A 20,844-nucleotide genomic window follows, 5' to 3' on the forward strand; every position below is an offset into this window, starting at 1 on the left:
TTCCAGAATGGTTCGACATATATAAATTAATAAATATGATACATCACATTAACAAAATGAAGGACAAAAGTAGGAAAAAAAAATCCTCAAATTTTTATAGAACCACAAAATATTTCAAATAGCCAAATCAATTTTGAGGGAAAAGAACAAAGCTGGAAGCATCACACTACTTGATTTCAAAATACATTACAGAGCTATAGTAACCAAGACAACATTGCACTGGCATAAAAAGAAATATATCAACTGTTAACACTCCTTACTTCTATATTTGAGTCCTTGTGGATGAACTGTAACCTAGCTTAATAGTCAGGCAAAATTGAAAACCTAACTTAATAGTATACACCAGTAACAACAGCTGAGTGTTGGCTAATCCCTGCGGCCATACTTCAACCACTCATAGACTGCTGAATGTTCAAATTGGGTTCAAATAAGGCAAACACCTAGCTGTAACCAATCCCTCTGTTTCTACACCTCACTTCCGATTCTTGTAAGTCACTTTACCTTTTTTTGTCTATAAATTTGTTCTGATTGGGAGGCACCCCTGTAAATCTGCTCGGATTCTGGGGGCTGCCCCATTCGTGAATCATTCATTGCTCAATTAAACTTTAAATTTAATTTGGCTGACGTTATTCTTTTATCAGATGGTGTCAGAAGCGGAATCCGAAGTGGAACTTCTAGAGACACCCAGGAGCGCTGAGTGAACACGCAAGGTACCTGCAGGACCCTCTTGTATCCATAGCTCTCTCAGAGCCGCTGGGGATTATGGGTAAGCTCCCTCTTGGATTTCGGAGCTCCACAGATTTGTGTTTTGAGCTCTCTGAGTTTCTTTGAGCAAATCCAAACTGGGTTTGGAGTTGAGACAGAAACTGGACTGGGTCCAGGAATGGAATTCATCTGGGAATTAACTGGCTTGGTTCCAGTTAGAGGCCATTTACATCTGACTGGGTCAGAAAGGAAAGGTAGTAAGCAGTGAAAATGCAGGGGTTATAAAATTTGGTTTTTGAAAATTCACAGGGAATTTTTTGCTCTACCCCCTTTGTTTTATTTTTCTTGCCTGCTTAAGTAGGGAAAAAAAATCACTGGCTAAGTTAATCAAGAGATCCTGAGAGTAAAGCCAATATTTTAGGTAAAAATGGGATCCTTAATTTCTGGAAAACTGAGTTTCTTCTGGGTTGTACATTAGGCCTGGGAGGCAGCGAAGTCTTATAGAAACGGCAAAATCTTACTAAAGATAACTTACAGTGGAATGTTCCAAATGAACAACAATGCATTGAAGTACATTTAAAAATGAGGGCTCTTGGTAAAGTCCCTTTTGGCTAAGAACAGGTTTGGCACTACAGGATGGCAACTGCTGTTCTCTTTGGAATAATCTGCTTTGCACTCTTTGCTGACAACTATGGCTGACAGAATTAGGCATCTACAGGATAGTGGGGCATGGGGAGCTTCTTCCTCCCCAAAAAGGGGAAACTTGGGAGTTTATGGGACTACTAGAAAAAATCCCTTCATGACAGCAGCTGCAGCTTCCTGAACTTTTCAGTACTGCTGAAATGGGTGGGTCTTTCTCTGGCCTGCCTGAGCATTTCACCTTCTCCACCCTGCAACAAGCAATGTTTTTCTCTCTCTTCTTGCCCTTTTTTGTCTTTTCTATTACTCAGGGCAACTATCTTGCCCAGACACCAGGTGTAGAAACTGCTAGTTGGAGGTTTGGTTAAAGATGATGGGACCCATCTGAGGGCAGATTTAAGCCTTGCCTGTTCGATATTGGGTGCTAAGCAGAGTAGCTAATAATTTATGTTTTATCACATGTATTTTGCTCTGGACAGAATGGAAAAAGATAATTTTCCTTTATATTGTGGTTTGGTCCCCTGGGAGACGGTGTGGCAAACTGGGTCACTAGGGCTGCTCAAGAAAAGGGAACCCAGAAGCCTAGCATGCTGGCAAAAGGGTAAGAGAGTTTCTTACCAGTCAGATTTCTGGCTTCTCTCTCTCTATGCAAATGGTTGAATGAATGGTAAAAATCACTGTTTATCTCTTCTGTAAAGTTTTGATTAATGAGAAAAAGAATTCGGAGGCTAGTCTTAAACTGATGTATTTGTGCTATGAATTCGTTTTTCTGAGTCAAAGGGGTTCCGTAGAATAAAACCTGGGCTTAGGAACTCATAAGCTTGCTGCTCAACATGACCCAGCAAGTTGGTCAGTGACAAACTTTGCTGCAGGTCCCTGAAACAAACAAACAAAAAAACTGGATGGGGTCTCAATCTTGTTTTATGTCCTTGGGAGCTTGATCTTGTAACCGTGTGACAACTTTCTGTTGGTCTCTGCCTTCCAGGGAACAGGAATTTTAGAGTTTATGTCGTAGCTCTAAAAATTATCTTGAGTAGTTAAAAGGCTTTGGAAACTCAAAATTAACTACTCTAGACTTCTTCTGGGAAGTTCAATAAAGACCGCCCTATGCTGTAGCTCAGGGACCAAGATTCTGGCCATTTCACAGTGGTGGTCTGGGTTTGATTTCCTGCTTAGGAAGTAATTCCTTTCTCATTTAATATCTGTATAACCTTGTCTAGTCTCTTCTCCTCCATAGTCTATCTTAAATTTTTCTTCCTTGAGTACCTGGGAGGTTACCTTTGGTAAAGTTCAAAAGCCAGAAATATCAGCCGTTTGGCCTGCCTAAAATCAGGTAATCAGAAATTTTAAAAGGTCTTTATTACAGAGTGCTATGCTTAAAAGTCAGCTTCGTTAAAAGTGGATATTCCGGCTTTTAACACCCAGGACCCCTTAGGAAAAACAAGAGGCATGAGAAACCCCTTTCTTGGCCCTGTGCTTGTGAGGACTACACCATAAAGCCAATAATCAGTTAAGAAACTTGAAAACTAGGAAATGAAAAATCTTATAACTACTGTAGTAATCTTATTCTGTCTCTCTGTGTGATTATATATATGTTGTGTGTAATTTTTATATATAAGAGCTCTAATTAATTGGCTTAAGCAAAAATAAACACTTAAACCAAATATATTGAAAGCAAAATAAAAACTGCAGTACCTTTTAGTTCATGTAACTTTTGTAATATTGGGGAAATAAAGACAACTTTAAAAATTATTAATAAAATAAAGACATTTTTTCTAAATTATGCAAGTCAGATATTAGGTTTGCTAAATGCTTTAAGATTATAAACTACTTTGACGTTTGAAAATTGTTCAATTTATTTTGGAGACATTACATTCTACATAAGGCCTGGGGATATCTGGAATTACCCATGCCCCCTAGCTATGAAAAGAAGGTTATACAGAAAAGAGATTTTATATAAGAAAGAATGTCGTATAGTAAATTCTTGTCCTAAAGTAAAATGAGTGGTTGTTTAAAACGAGGAATGTTTAGGGCAAGTCAGAAAGTCTAAACATGTTGTTCATGGTCTGTGAAAGTCGTGAAATAATTTATAAAAGGGAATTTATGCCAGAAATGTTATACAATTTAACATTAGGCCTCCTAAATGCTTCATAAAATACTAATATGGCTCTTAACTGTATAGTTTGCCTGCTTACAGCTAGCTAAGTCCTGGGACACGTGGAGTTAGAGATTGGAAAGAGTCAGACCTTATCTGCATTTCTGTCTGGGTCCCAGACTCCACACCTAGTACATAATTAAAATCTCTTACTTACCAAGATTTTCACCAAAAGTAAAAATTGATAAGAGTTAACATTGTAATATGCAATTGAGACTACTGGAAAAATAGGTTTGCATGCAAGGTGTATAAGGAGAATGAAACGTGTTTTTGTAAGAGATTATAAGAAACTATGAGAATGTAGATTTTTGCCTAGGTTAGAGAGTTAAAGATTGTTTTAAATTAAAGCTAAAAGTTTGAACAAGTTGTAGAAGGTTTATGAAAGTTAATTATAAGAGATTCTATGTGTGAACCTAGTGGCTAAAGTTAAAATGGGATTGTTATTGTTGGTTTTTCCCCCCATAAATTGGACATTGGAATAAAAGCACAACAGAGTTTTCTTAGAACATTGTTCAGCTCTGAGGAAAAAAAAAAATGTAAAGGGTTATAAAAGGTTTATTAAAATCTTACCTTATGGTCAAACTAATTAAAACTGAACAGATTTATAAAATGTTACTAAAACCTAGCTTTATCATTAAAAATACACTAATGGAAACATAAAATTTGGTTTCTCTTTTAAAAGGATTTTTATGTAATATCAAAACATAATGAAAGGGTTTTGTTTACTTCTTAAGTAAACTATAAAAAAGGAGGGAGAAGGAAAGAAAGGAGACAGAATCAGTTGACCTCATGCTATCTTCTTTGGGTCTTGTTTGGAAAGCTGGGTCTCTTCTCTATCAGAATAATATTTTTTCCTTTAAAAAATTTTTGAGTTATCAGTTTGACCAAATGAATGACTTTTGGTAACTTAAGATTCTATTTTGTAATATCCAATGTATTAAACCTTTGGTATTTAACCTTTCAAAATCAAACTCTATATTATCGTGCTAAATCAATCAGCCAATACTGAAGTTGTTTAAATATACAATTGGAATGAACTCCCTGGTCTAAGTCGAATTACCTGTGATAACTTATTAGTTATCAGTGCTATGCACCTGAATTAGAGAAACAGCTGGTATTCAACAGGACATAAGTCTAATGTTAAGCATGGGCTCATGAAGAACCTGGATGGCCACCTTGTCCTTCCTGAGTCCTTAAAGCTTTTGTTATTAAAGGTTCTGCATTGCATGATTCATCATGAAAAAAATAAATAAATAATAATCCAAATAGATAAATAGCATTGCAGTAAACTAAGAAGCTTCTGTAAAGCAAAGGAAATAATCAACAGAGGGAAAGACAACATATATAATCAAAGAAAATAGTTGCAAAATATATGTGATAAGGGGTTAATATCAAAAATATACAAGAAGCTGAAATGACTCAATAGCAAAAAAGCAAATAACTCAATTTAAAAATGGACAAAAACCTGAAATAGACATTTCTCAAAAGATGTACAAATGGCAATAGGTATATAAAAAAATATGTTCAACATCGCTAGTCATCAGGGAAATGCAAATTAAAGCCCCAATGAGCTATTACCTCATACTTGTTAGAATGGCTATTATCAAAATGTCAAGCGATAACAATGGTTGGAGAGGATGCGGAAAAAAGGGAACCCTTGCACACTGTTTGTTAGAGTGTAAATTAGTACAGCCGTTATGGAATACAGTATAAAAATCCCTCAAAACATTTAAAATAGAACTACCACATGATACAGCAATCCCTAATAGGTTTATATTCAAACCAAAAATGAACTCAGTATGCTGAAGAGATATCAGAACTCCCATTTTTATTACAGCATGATTCACGATAGCCAAAGTATAGAATTAATCTAAGTGTCCACCCATGGATAAATGCACAAAGAAAATGTGGTATGAATACACAATGGATACTATCCAGCCATCATTAGCATTAATCCATAATCATTCTATCGTTTGCAACAACATAGATGAACCTGGAGGACATTATGTTAAGTGAAATAAGCCAGGCATAGAAAATTAAATATTGCATGATCTCACTCATATGTGGACTCATATAAGTAGAGTAGATTGGTAGTTACCAGGGCTGGGGTGTTGGAAGGATGGGGAAGCTGAGGAGATATTGGTCAAAAAATTAAAAAAAAATTCTTTGTTAGGTAGGAGAAATAAATTTAAGAAATCTATTGTAAAACATGTTGTCTATAGTTAGCAATGTATCATGTTCTTGAAAAATTCTGGCAAAGTGGATGTAATGTGCTCACTACAAATCTGGTAGTGATGCATATGCTAGTTAGCTGGAATTTTGTCATTCCACAACATATATATACTTTAAAGCATCTTATTGTATATGATAAATACATGAAACTTTATTATTGTATGAACAAAGTGCTTCAAACAATGTTGAGCACATATCAAAAAATTGGTTAGCACTGTCTTTAGTTCAAATTGTTAAAGGACACTATTAAAATGTAAATGTTACCTAGGAAACCATCTATACACATACATATACCAATTTAAATCATTGATTTTTGGGGGGTTGAGGGGAACCTCAGCCTGTAGTCCATTCAGATAATCACTGGCACATGAATGAAGATCCCAGCTGAGACTGATGCTAGGACTCATAGCAGGTTTTTTTGGGCAGACAAGAGCAAGAGGCAGGATTTGCATTGTGAGTGCAAGAGGAGATAAGAAGGAGAACACAACTGATAGGAGAAAACAGTGAGCAGAAATGGAGGGTGCTGAACTGTGAAATTTACGTTGGAGCACCTAAATCAGGCATCCTAATTTTTCCAGCAGTGAGTTTCAGTTCAAAGAAATAGGAGCTTACCTACTATAAGCTCCTATAATAGTTCAAATGGAAAAAAGACAAGAATTATTAAGCAGTCAGATTGCAGAATCTCTCTCTCAGTCTTCACTTTCTAAAAAGTTTCACTTGGGCCCTTGCTGACCCTTCCTTGAAATCTCCAGTACCACACCCTCTTTCACATTGGAAAGCATCAAATGTCGGCTCTGTTTATTATTCTGACATGTAATCTAGCTCCTGAATTAATATGCAGCACAGTTGAAATTACTGGAATAATGCTCTGAAATCATGCTAAGCACACACTCTGTATACACGATGACCTTCAATAAAGATCACAAATGCGTATTTTTGTTTTCGAATGAGAACATTTAACTCCAGGATTACCACCCAGAGAACCATGTTCGCATTGCTGGGGCATGATTAATTTTGAATTATAAAAATAGAACTCTTTTCAATCATATCTTAGATTCCATTCAAACCTGGTATGCAAGCAAGTATAATACACAGAAATACTATGAAGGGTGCAAATTAAAGCCACACAAAGAGGGATTTGGGCCAGATTTCTGGAAGAACAGTCAAACTTAGTTCATGTCACTGTTGTGCAAACATAAATAAAAGAAGGGAAAGTACCAATATCCTGACCGCGTAACAGCATGAACTTAGCCTCAGGCCTAAAGTCTAAATTACCCATTAATAATATTTTCAGTCTTATTCAAACTGGGCATGATCCTTGGAGCAATACAGGAGAGTTTGATGCTTGGTGAGCATTACTAGCCCACATATGTGAGGTAATAACATTCTCTAGTGGGAGGAGGAAACAGAGGTAATTTACCAAATGGTACCCTACTGACCTGAAAGAACTGATTTACCTCATATGGAGGTTTCATTTTAGCGGAGATTTTATTTACCAGGCTTTATTGTGAGTCTGAGATATTTTACACTGATTAAGAGTGAATTGGAATATTCTTCTTCCCTATGGTCCTTTTTTTTTGAAGTAGGAAGGTTCAGATTTGGTTTCAGATTACAAAGTGCTGACTTAATATTCTAGAACTGGAAATTGGAGGTATGCTGTAGCATATTGAGCTCTATTTTCATCTTCACTAAGTCAGGATTATAACTATTATGGAATTTTAAAACTACAGATTTACAAAGGAGATTATTTTCTTTTTGAAACAATCAGCATACGTTATTATATCAAAGTCTGAGTTTCTCTGTGTTCTATGTTCTATGGAAAATTACATTTAAATGTGATATATTGGGGGCTTCCTAGTCTTTGGTTTAGGATCAAGTTACTAAAAATTAGACTGTTTCTTTCACTAAAGAAAAAGAGAAGCATCTTGGATAAGTAGGTAAAGTGAAGAATTCACTTATATAGGTAGGTACAAAGACAGGTTGTCACCTTGCAGTGCATGATGTCACTGTAATTTCTGTTTAGAGAAATCATTTTCAGGATAATTTTGATACCACTCAAAAATTTTACCATCATAAAAAACAAATTCCTTGTCAAGCCCACAAAGTAGAAAACCCAATTGACTTGAGGAGTTAGAAGGAGAAATAATTATTGAAACACAATTCCAAATGCTCCGAGAGCTGCATATCATATTTTGTCCTGTGGGTCTCTAAAGGACTCAACTGACAATAACGCTGTTGCTAACCCCTGTGATACTCCCGCTGCGTCGTTTAGAGTTCTCTCATCATTAAATAACAGACGTTTTGTGGAATTGATAAACATAGTCCTCAACATTAACTAAATAATCCTCCCAATAGTCTGGTAAAACAGATGGAGAGAATAAAACAGAGAAGTTGTTAAGGGGCTTAACTCAGTCCATAGAGAAAATCTTGTGACTTAGTTAGTATTGGACCTCCCTAGTTTAAGTTTATGACACCTTCTCTTCCATTTTTTACTAATAAATACCAACCATGCCTCCAAACCACAGCCATCCCAACCCCCCATCCCTGGTGATTGTCTTTCATTCTTTCCATTTAATTAAGAACAGGACACAGTTCTGCTGCAAAGCAAATTGTAGCTTTCTCTTGTATGTATTTGCTTATGTATATATTCATGAACATTAAAATAGCTTTTAATGGGACATGATTTCAAACAAATATATATATTTTTCTTTTTTTATAGGACCAATTAAGTCTAAAGCACATTGTTTATATCAGCTTCTAAATTAATTCCACTTTTTACACTTTGCCACAATCAACCCCGCTTCATTAAATAAAATCCATTCTCTTTCTTTGTGTTTCCTCTTGATGACAAGCACTGTATGAGGCACCTAGGAGGGCATAAGAGAGTATAATCTGGCTGCAGTCTTGCAGTAAGCCATAGTGGGAAAGGAAAATGATGACTAAACAAATAATTATGGTCATACTAATGATGATGCTTCCTGGAAGTTGACTATGTTCCAGACCGTATGATAAGCATACCTTTCTTCATTTGATTCCTTGAAGTAGGAGCTCCATTTTCTGTTTTCACAGACCATGGAACTGAAGTTTGCCAGGTTAATGGCTTTACAGATTGAACTCATGTAAATAACTAGTACCCCATTCTCCCATTCAAGGCTTATCGAACAGTCTTTTAATACCTTTATTTTTTAGTATAATTTTCCCACATAAAGCTTGTCTGACAGTTTTGACTCCCAACATAATTAATACTTTTCATTCTAGTTTATATTTTTTCTTGGCTTGAATTCTATTCCTAACTCCAATCAACTCTGGGTCAGTGACAAATAGTATTTCAGAACCCGCGGAGTTGAGGGTTGTTTTCAAAATTATTATTAGGTCATGCTACCATGTCTTTTTGTGGTTAGTGCTTTTTCTCTCAAATATCAGTTGATCCTAGAAAACTTTTTTGAATTTCAGATGGATGTAAATGCCACTTTTGTAGAGCCTTTTTGAAGTATCCCTACAGTGTTATATTTATTTTTCTACCTTATTCATATGATATTCTTTTTCAAATAATATATGCCTTATGACAGAAACTACATCTTGCTAAATTGGATTCTTCAGGGTTGGCATTGTATGGTATACAGTGAGTCTCAATAAATATTTGATAATGGAACTGAATTTTACTTTCTTTAAGAGGCCTTTATGATACCTTTATCTTTTCTTTGCAACAACTGTTCAATATTTATGTCTCTTTACCTGTCATTTGTTTATTCTTTCTCATTTCAGAGGAGTAGAGAGGTCTCTTCTTTTATCTGAATGTGACACTGACATTTTTGCACTGTGGTCATGACTGATTTATTTTACTTTTTGACCAGTAGCTACTCAGTGTTCGCTCTTCCTGTTTGGGTGCTCTTATAACTCTCTCTTCTTTTCCATTTAATTATGTCTTATTTTGAGTTCTCAAAATTCATTCCAAAAGGTACAATATGAAAAGGAGGGGAAAAAGGGCAACTTCTTAATGGATAAACATATCTGACCCCGGTGATCAAGATCAGCATCTACGTTGATAAATCATGCTAATAGTATGTACACTTGATAGAAGAGGAACTATGCCACTGTGGTCTTCCTCCCAAGAACGCATAATCCCACTCTAACCAGGAGAAGAACACCAGACAAATTGCAACTAGGCAAACTACCTGACCAGTACTATCAGGACATTCAAGGCCATTGTTTTAATTTCCTGTGGCTAACATAACAAATTACCACATTCTTGGTAGCTTATGAAAAAAAAAAATCCTTACAGTTGTAGGGACTAATAATAGTCTAAAATCAAAATATTGGCAGGGCTGTGCACACTCCTCAGACACCAAGAGAGATTCTGTTCCTTAACCCCTCTAGGTTTCAGTAGGTGTCAGCGTTCCCTGACTTATGTCTGCATCACTCCAGATTCTGCCTCTGCCTCTTTGCTTCTTCTCTTCTTAGTGTGTGTCTGTTTTCTGTGGGTCTCTTATAAGGGTGGATAAAATAAAATAAGGTGATCTTGAGACCCTTACTTAATCACATCTAAGAAAACTTTTTCATAGAAAGGTTCAAGGAGATTAGGACATGAAAATAGCTTGTTTGAGGACCACCATTCAAACCACTACAGTCATCAACAAAGAGGAAAGTCTGAAATTGTGGCAGCAAAGAAGAGCCTGAGCAGAAATGATGACTCAATGTCACATGGTACCCTGGATGGGATCCTGAAATAAACAAAGAACATTAGATAATACTTAAGAAAATCTGAATAAAGTATGAGCTGTAGTTAATGATAATATATCAATATTGGTTCATTCATTTTAAATAATGAACCATATTAATGTAATATGCTAGTAAGAGAGGAAAACATATGTGGAGTTTATGGGATCTACAACTATTCTAAAAACAAAGTTAACTTTAAAATAATTTTATGTTTACTCTTCTATAAGAGGTCTGTTCAATAGAAACATAATGCATACCACCTGTGTAATTTAAAATTTTCTGGAAGTCACATTTCAAAAAGTAAAAAGAAACAAAATTAACTTTAATAACACTTTAGCCGAGTATGTACAAAATATTATCAGTTCAACGTGATTGATATCAAATAATATCAATTAATAATCAATAATTGGTTATTAATATTATTTGGCATCAGGGTCTTTCTCTATAACCAAAACTGGAGTGCAGTGGTGTAATTATAGCTCACTACAGCCTTCAACTCCTGGCCACAAGCAATCCTCCTACCTCAGCCTCCCAAGTAGCTAGGACTACATGTACTTGCCAGCACACCTGGTTAATATTTGTTATTATTTGTGGAGCTAGGGGTCTCACTATGTTGCCCAGGCTGGTCTCAAACTCCTGGGCTCAAGTAATCCTCGTGCTTCAGCCTCCCAAAGTGCTGGGATTACAGGCATGAGCCATAGAACTCAGCCTGGTATAAAATTATTAATAATATGTATTACAGTCTTTTTTGGTGGTGTGTTCATGTGTAATACCAGAAATAACAGATGTCTACAGAACTACAATCCAGTAACAATACAATAGACAATAAAACCATTAAAGTGAAATGTCATCCTACCAAAATAAAGTTTTGTTTAACAGAAAATTTATTTTACATTGCTTCAGTTTTTAAACTTAATACATTAAATCACACAAAATTCAAAATTCAGTTATCAGTCATAACCATTTTTCTAGTGGCTAGCTCATTGAACAATATGTCCATATGTGTTGTTTTTTTCCATTATCTATTACTGTATAACAAACTATCCCCTAAAACAGTGACTTAAAATAACAACAATATGTTATGTCTCAAGATCCTTTGAGTTGACCGTGTAGTCATTTCTCTCGTCTTGCTTCAGGTTTCTCATGCTTTTAGAGTCTGAGAACTGCTGGGGCTGGAATGTCCCAAGTCTGGCTCCTCAGCAGGGAGAGGTGTATGGCTGGGCTGGTCTTAGTTGCTGGAATGGCTGAGCCACTCTTTTTTGTGGTCTCTCCAGAAGGCTAGCCAAATTTATTGCATGGTGGTTCAGGGCTTCCCAAAGCTCAGAAGGAGAAACTGCCAGGCCTTCCTAAGGCTTAGGTCTGGAACTTGCACAATGTTACTGCTGCTGCCCGCTATTTTTTAATGAGACTCACGTAGCCAGCACAGAATCAGAATGAAGGGGAAACACACACACAAAGGCATAAATACCAGAAGGCATGGTTTACTGTGGGCCATCTTGGAGATTAGTGTTCTTGACTGTTGGTTAACTTTTCAACAAGTATTTATTTTTTCAATCTATTTTTTTTTAAACACCATAAAGATCAAACCATGCCTCACTATTCAGTTTTCCCCTAGTAAGTGAGGCAAGTGGAATTCAAATCTAGGTAGTTGTTTGGATTTTTGAGCACCTGCCTTTTTTTGTGAAGTGTTTAAGTGTTACCTTTGTTGACTCAAACAACTTCTAAGCAGTTGGGGGGGGGGGGGGAGAAGGAAATGGGTCCCCCGAGCAGTGTTTTAAATCCCTGATGTTATGCTTCTTATGCTTAGAAGTTCTAATTAACTCAAACTTCCTGCAGTCAAAATTAATTAGATTTGTTGTGAAAAGTTCTTTCTCTGTCTTCCTCCCTTTCTCACTCTCTTCATTCTTGCTCTTGCTCTCACTCTTTTTTCTTCTGGGTAACTCCTGACGGTGCCTTGAAAACTTCTGCCAGTTTTACACTGTATTTTCACTTAAAAATCAAAGGGAAACACATTTATCTAATCACCCATTCAGGGCTCTTTCTGCTGACCTTAACCTCTTTCTCCTTGTTTGTAATCAGTGCAGACTCATCAGTGACATTTCCAGTTCCGTATAATCTAATATGTTTGCATTCCATATTTTTCTTAGGCAAAGAAATCAACTCTGATAAAGTAATCACCTCAACATAATTGTCGTTAACAAAAAGGTTACAATGTTCTCAACAGAATAATAGAGCTGAGAATCACTCTGTTTTGTGACTCTACATCTTACTTGGCTCTGAACTCTTTTAACACAACAAATAATCATGCCTTATTAAGCACCTGCTCAATCAAGTTGGGAAATCGGACTGCGGCAGCATTAAATCCTGACCTTTGACTTCTTCTGTCAGATGCCAGAATGATGATTTCTACTGGATCTTGACTTGACATTAGGGAGCAATTGGCTAATCCTCTGACTTTTCAGACTTGCTCTCTGATCCTTTGCTAAAGCCCATCTTGTTCTGCATCTTAGATTTATTATGATTTATTTACCATGTGGGGTAACAATATCTCCTTTTATCTTTAAAAGGAAGAGCATCTATATGATTTTAAATCCTGATTCTCAAGGGGAGTCAGAAAAAAAGTTTCAAAACTTAGAAATAAGCTTTTGTCTCTTCCTTTTGTCTTCATTCCTAATATAGAATTTGGAAAAATGAATAAGTGAAGAGAAGTGTGAGAGGAAAAGAGACTGGGTCTGGTTATTGAGACTTCGCAATTAAGGGGGACATATTAGAGAAATACTACACCCAGAGCAAAGAACTATGGATTTAAATCACTTTTCCCAAGGGTGGGCCCAACAGATTTCTGTGGAAATGTAATCACAGGGACTTTAGGGTTTTAAAAATGGAGTGTCATTGGCTTTAAGTCACAAATATGATGAAGCCCAGAATTGTGAATAGTGTCACCCCAGATAATGTACAAAATGAAGTGAGGAAAAAAAAAAAATTGGTAGACCAGATAGGAGAGATGAACAGATGTACTCAAACAGAAAATGTAAGTATAATGAAACTCACATTAAACATCTATTACGTGTCAGGTACTGTGCTGGGCATATCATAAACAGGAAAACTCAACAATAAGAGTAGCAGCCTTTGATGCACTGCTGGATTCAGTGTGCCAGTATTTCATTGAGGATTTTCGCATTGATATTCATCAGGGATACTGGTCTAAAATTCTCTTTTTTTGTTGCGTCTCTGCCAGACTTTGGTATTGGGATGATGCTGGCCTCATAAAATGAGTTAGGGAGGATTCCCTCTTTTTCTGTTGTTTGGAATAGTTTCACAAGGAATATACCAGCTCCTCTTTGTACCTCTGATAGAATTCGGCTGTGAATCCTTCTGGTCCTGGACTTTTTTCAGTTGGTAGACTATTAATTATTGCCTCAATTTCAGAGCCTCTTATTGGTCTATTCAGGGATTCAACTTCTTCCTGGTTTAGTCTTGGGAGGGTGTATGTGTCCATGAATTTATCCATTTCTTCTAGATTTTCTAATTTGTATAGAGATGTTTATAGTATTCTATGATGGTAGTTTGTGTTTCTGTGGGATGGGTGGTGATATCCCCTTTATCATTTTTTATTGCATCTATTTGATTCTTCTCTCTTTTCTTATTAGTCTTGCTAGTAGTCTATCAATTTTGTTGATCTTTTCAAAAAACCAGCTCCTGGATTTATTGATTTTTTGAAGGGTTTTTTTTTGTGTGTCTATCTCCTTCAGTTCTGCTCTGATCTTAGTTATTTCTTGCCTTCTGCTAGCTTTTGAATGTGTTTGCTCTTCCTTTTCTAGTTATTTAAATTGTGATGTTAGGGTGTCAATTTTAGATCTTTCCTGCTTTCTCTTGTGGGCATTTAGTGCTATAAATTTCCCTCTACACACTGCTTTAAATGTGTCCCAGAGATTCTGGTTGTGTTCTGGTTGTGTCTTTGTTCTCACTGGTTTCACAGAACATCTTTATTTCTGTCTTCATTTCCTTATGTACCTAGTAGTCACTCAGAAGCAGATTGTTCAGTTTCTATGTAGTTGTGCGGTTTTGAGTGGGTTTCTTAATCCTGAGCTCCAGTTTGATTGCACCATGGTCTGAGAGACAATCCAGCAGCACATCAAAAAGCTTATCCACCACGATCAAGTTGGCTTCATTTCTGGAATGCAAGGCTGGTTCAACATATGCAAATCAATAAACATAATCCATCATATAAAAAGAACTAAAGACAAAAACCACATGATTATCTCAATAGATGCAGAAAAGGCCTTGGACAAAATTCAGCAGCCTTTCATGCTAAAACTCTCAATAAACTAGGTATTGGTAGGATATATCTCAAAATAATAAGAACTATTTATGACAAACCCACAGCCAATATCATACTCAATGGGCAAAAACTGGAAGCATTCCCTTTGAAAACTGGCACAAGACAGGGATGCCATCTCTCACCACTCCTATTCAACATAGTGTTGGAAGTTCTGGCCAGGGCAATCAGGCCAGAGAAAGAAATAAAGGGTATTCAGTTAGGAAAAGTGGAAGTCAAATTGTCCCTGTTTGCAGATGACATTATTGTATATTTAGGAAACTCCATCGTCTCAGCCCAAAATCTCCTTAAGCTGTTAAGCAACTTCAGCAAAGTCTCAGGATACTAAATCAATGTGCAAAAATCACAAGTGTGCCTATACACCAATAATAGACAAACAGAGACAAATCATGAATGAACTTCCATTCACAATTGCTTCAAAGAGAATAAAATACCTAGGAATCCAACTTACAAGGGATGTGAAGGACCTCTTCAAGAAGAACTACAAACCACTGTTCAATGGAATAAAAGAGGACATAAAAAAACGGAAGAACATTCCAAGCTCATAGATAGAAAGAATCAATATTGTGAAAATGGTCATACTGCCCAAGGTAATTTATAGATTCAATGCCATCCCCATCAAGCTACCAATAACTTTCTTCACAGAACTGGAAAAAACTACTTTAAAGTTCATATGGAACCCAAAAAAGAGCCTGCATTGCCAAGACAATCTAAAGCCAAAAGAACAAAGCTGGAGGCATCACACTACCTGACTTCAAACTATACTACAGGGCTACATTAACCAAAACAGCATGATACTGGTACCAAAATAGTGATATAGACAAATGGAACAGAATAGAGCCCTCAGAAATAATACCACACATCTACAACCATCTGATCTTTGACAAACCTGAAAAAAACAAGAAATGGGGAAATGATTCCCTATTTAATAAATGGTGCTGGGAAAACTGGCTAGCCATATGTAGAAAGCTGAAACTGGATCCCTTCCTTAAAGCTTATACAAAAATTAATTCAAGATGGAATAAAGACTTAAATGTTAGACCTAAAACCATAAAAACCATAGAAGAAACTCTAGGCAATACCATTCAGGACATTGGCATGGTCAAGGACTTCATGACTAAAACACCAAAAGCAATGGCAACAAAAGCCAAAATAGAGAAATGGGATCTAATTAAACTAAAGAGCTTCTGCACAGTGAAAGAAACTATTATCAGAGTGAACAGGCAACCTACAGAATGGGAGAAAATTTTTACAATCTACCCATCTGACAATGGGCTAATATCCAGAATCTAAGAAGAACTTAAACAAATTTACAAGAAAAAATCAAACAACCCTAATCAAAAATTGGGCAAAGAATATGAACAGACACTTCTCAAAAGAAGACATTTATGCAGCCAACAGACACGTGAAAAAATGCTCATCATCACTGGCCATCAGAGAAATGCAAATCAAAATCACAATGAGATGCCATCTCACACCAGTTAGAATGGTGATCATTAAAAAGTCAGGAAACAACAGGTGCTGGAGAGGATGTGAAGACATAGGAACACTTTTAAACTGTTTGTGGGACTGTAAACTAGTTCAACTGTTGTAGAAGACAGTGTGGTGATTCCTCAAGGATCTAGAACTAGAAATACCATTTGACTCAGCCATCCCATTACTAGGTATATACTCAAAGGATTATAAATCATGCTGCTATAAAGACACATGCACACATATGTTTATTGCGGCACTATTCACAATAGCAAAGACTTGGAACCAACCCAAATGTCCATCAATGATAGACTGGATTAAGAAAATGGGGCACGTACACACCATGGAATACTATGCAGCCATAAAAAGGATGAGTTCCTGTCCTTTGTAGGTACATGGATGAACCTGGAAACCATCATTCTCAGCAAACTATTGCAAGGACAGAAAATCAAACACCACATGTTCTCACTCATAGGTGGGAATTGAACAACGAGAACACTTGGACACAGGGTGGGGAACATCACACACCAGGGCCTGTCATGGAGTGGGGGGAGGGGGGAGGGATAGCATTAGGAAATAGACCTAATATAAATGACGAGTTAATGGGTGCAGCACACCAACATGGCACATGTATACACATGTAACAAACCTGCACGTTGTGCACATGTACCCTAGAACTCAAAGTATAATTTAAAAAAATATTAAATAAATAAAAAATAAAAAGAAAGAAATGGTTAAGAAAAAAAGAGTAGCAGCCTTTAAAACGGAGTTAGAATGAAGAAATTGGAATAGAAAGGAGAAAGCAGCATTTTAATAATGAATTTATGACTTAGATTTGCTGAAAACATCTGAATATCCGTTCCAAATCCCAAAATAGGGCACACTAGAGCTCCACATCAAACTATGAAAACTTAAACAGAGGGCACACAGTTTTCTACTTCCAGCAATTAACTAAGTTTATCAATTCTATGAAGTCTCAAATGTCCTTACAATTCATTCTTCCCCTTTTTGCTTAAGTTGTTCACAGTGTTTCTGTTGTTTGCTGCTATGAAGTGAAACTAGCTCCCTGTCACAGTTGTAGACATTTTACGCTGTTGTTGGTCCATATGTCTTCATTTTGATTCGGGGAATGGATCCCTTTTAAGAATCTGGGATGATGGCTGCTAAACAGAATCCAAGGTCAATACCTAATAAACTGTCTAACAGGAGGGAGAAAAAGAGGATAAGAATACTCAAAAGTCTTTAATGTAGAGAGTAGGGCCTATATCAGGGGCTAGAATGATAAATTATCTAGAATACAGAATTTCTGAAGAGAAACAAGAAGTAGGGAAATGGTGATTGTCAGGGAGGTGGCTGTGAAGTCACTATTGCTTTTTTGTTTTGTGCTGTTTTACACTGATTTAATTTGTTTTGTTTTCAATCACTGTTAGCAAAAAATTAAACTTGAAATTCAAAAAGAAAATAATTTAATCCTATTTAGACATTATAAGAAGTGAAGGAAATAATTTAAAATAAAAATTGAGAGTGGAAATTGTTATATTTGCAAAAGAAAAAGTCTGAAAATGCTGGGTCTCATGCCAGGATCTACAAAATAAGAGAAAAGACAAAGAATAGTTATTAGAAGTGCTTAATCTGTGGTTGACTTCTGCAGTGGCTCTAGTAGGAAAACTGGCTTGACCAAGAACTTGACCAAGTGGACTGAGCAGTATGAAACTTACAAGAAATTCTCAATATTCAAATAAAATTGACCTAAACTGCACTTATGAGACACACATCCATGACCTTTGCCTTTGTAGTATTCAGTTTTCATCTCATCCAACATGCCTGCTCACAACATTTATTCAGTAACAGAGGCACTGACACTGAGATCATCATTATTACATCTCAAACTAACAATTAAGACATCTGAAACTTGGTGTTCCTATAGATTAAGATTTTAGGAGTTATTTAGGACAGTATGGTTGTGAGAGAGAAAGTAGAATTAGGAGGATATTGAAAAAGATGCTTAAAGGTAGAGAAATGTAGGATTCATGCAAGGCCCTTAGCTCTTTTGTTCAGCTCTTCTCCAGAACTAGGCACACTATGGAAACGTGATAAGAACTGAGAGACAAAACATGTAAATTATTCTTGGCCAATGCTTCAAACCTGGGGTAAACTGGGATAAACTGAAGTAGTTTCTTGCAGCTGTAGAGTATTGACTTCTGGGCTCCCAACCTTGTAAGGCCTTACTGGGATGCCCAAATGACAAGCAATCGAGTTCCTGAGAACCTCTCTGTGTTGTGGCCCAATGCATGGGAAGCACTAACCTAACCTATGAAAACTTCATTTTAAATAGACTCTTCTTCAGGTCTGATATTAGCCTATCCTGACCCTTGTACCTGCTGGATTGCTGGCAGTTTTGTGGGGTAAATATGCTCTCCTTCCTCTGGTTAAATGCAGCCCCTACTTTGCAATATCTGAGACCTGGAAAGAGGTATGTGAGCTGGATTTAGCTCTTGCTCACTCATCTACCCATGTATAGTATGTCTATTCTATATTCTATTGTCCTTTCTTTTATTGAACTAATTTTATGCAATCTCCAATATAGTGGTCATTGATGACCTTATTCTTTTAAATTTATCAGTTATGCTTCTGTCTTCATGAGTTCTTTCTTTGGCTCAAATATTCCCTTCTTCATCTAATTGTTCATTTACTCAAGTTTAAGAGTTTCATATTCTCTTAAATCTACCTAAAAAAAAGGAAAAAGAAACCTAAAATGTCCCTTCCCTGTCGTCTTTTTGTGTTGTTGATTTTGTTTTAGTTTGTTTTCTGTCAAAGAAATTCATACCTCATACCGAATCACATCCTCTAATAGTTTAAGAAAGTGTTGAAGCTCACCAGTCATGACGTCCAGGAACACACCTGTAATGTTTGTTTCCCTTGCTGTAGACATATGAGGTATCTAGAGAAGATGTTTTTAAGAGGTGCTTGCTTATTATAGTACTTGGCTTAGACTGTGTGATTCTAAGAAGGGATTAAGAAAGTAAAGGCTCAGTTTGAATTGAGTGCTGTCAGGAAGCTAGAGTTGTCATTGATAAATAGTAAAAAGAAGAACTGTTTTTTTTGTAAGCAGAATATTTCTGTCTCTGTCTTGTTTTAGGTATCATTATGGAGCAGTTTTACCTGTCTTGTCCACCACAGTCCACGGGTGGCCAAGTCTGGGTTTTGTTTATATTCTGCAACGATTGTTTATATTTAGTTGAAAATATTAGACCTAGTTACTACGTCTCAACTGCCAGGTATTAATCTTTTTCAATGCATAATCTTTTTATCAATATGCTTGCTTTTCTCTATTTGCTCTCACTTCTCTCTAGGTCTTTTCTCATGGAGAGTGCTGATGCATAGTTATGTGGAAAATAGAATGGATCCTGTCAGATAACAGGGTGAGTCCTTTCCTGAAATCTTCAGACTACAAAAAGAAGAAAAATAGAGCTAATGTGAACTTGAACTCACTTTGCAAATATCAAAGATCTTTGCTGGAGAGTAAAGAGTATATAAGTCACAGGAGTGACAGTACAGAATTTTGCTCCTGTGAAACCATCTAATGGCATAAAGGAATTTTGTCACCATCTGCATTCTACCTTGATTGGCCATACAATTCAAGGATAGCCCCCAAGTATCTACTTTTTGGATTGATGATCCCACCCACTTTAGATTCCCCTTTGTGGTTTCCATCTTGTGTTAGGGAGATTAGTGGGCTTTTGTCAGAATTACCTACAAACTGCAATGATATGAGGGAAATCCCAAGTGTTTCTTCCATACTATACCTTAAATTCATCCCATCTGGCTAGATACAGCAAAAACTCTAAAATGTCTGGAAGGTCTTCAGCAACAGACTTCTTTAGTTTTTATATCTAATATAGCTTTTCCTTATTTTTATATTCTCCTGATAACTTCCATGACAACTGGTGTGAGAAAAGAGTAATTGGTTTGAAAGGTAATTATTTCACTCACTTATCTAGAGAAATGTATGATTTCTAAAGATTGAAACAGAAAAGGTATATTGCCTATGATAAGTATTTAAGTTTTTATATATAAATGGTTATAATCTCTGCAAAATTTCATTAATCCAAAATTCTCAGAGTAAGATAAACTGTATGCCCCATTCTTTCCAAATGAGAGAGAAACAGACTAGCAAGCAGAATTAAAGATGCTTTCAGTACCCTTTGGTAAGGAAAGTTTCAAGTGTCTTACTGCTGTATAACCCAACACTTCAAACATAGACATATCTATCAAAGGGATGACCAGATAGCCAATTTACAAACCTGCTGAACTGTTCTTAAGGAAGAATTCTGTGAACAGGAGTTAGTCTAATGTTAAACCTCAAGTTGACTTCCTCTTGTCATCCAGAAAATCCTAATCACTGACTCTTGAAACCAATGGATGTGTAGTAAAGGAATGTGGGCGTTTTATTATTATGTTCAAAAAAACATAATTTATAAGTAAAAAATACTACAACCATCAATGACTGATAAAGGAAAAATACCTTAAAATTGTTTTTATTTTTGCCATTGCTCACTAATTTGAATGAGATTGATAAGGA

At 36.2% G+C, this 20,844-nt stretch overlaps 1 long non-coding RNA gene across 1 annotated transcript in view; it reads left to right on the forward strand.

The window, feature by feature from the left end:
* The first annotated feature begins 272 nt into the window (after window positions 1–272).
* Window positions 273–20,844, forward strand: part of LOC103883106 — a 31,556-nt gene continuing 10,984 nt past the window's right edge. Inside the window, exons 1-3 of the long non-coding RNA XR_645211.4 lie at window positions 273–487; window positions 642–766; window positions 19,616–19,684. This is a non-coding gene — a long non-coding RNA (uncharacterized LOC103883106). The remainder of the gene's footprint in view (window positions 488–641; window positions 767–19,615; window positions 19,685–20,844) is intronic.

Source organism: Papio anubis, chromosome 4 (genome assembly GCF_008728515.1).
Source record: "Papio anubis isolate 15944 chromosome 4, Panubis1.0, whole genome shotgun sequence".
In the NCBI taxonomy this organism is placed as follows: Eukaryota; Metazoa; Chordata; class Mammalia; order Primates; family Cercopithecidae; genus Papio; species Papio anubis.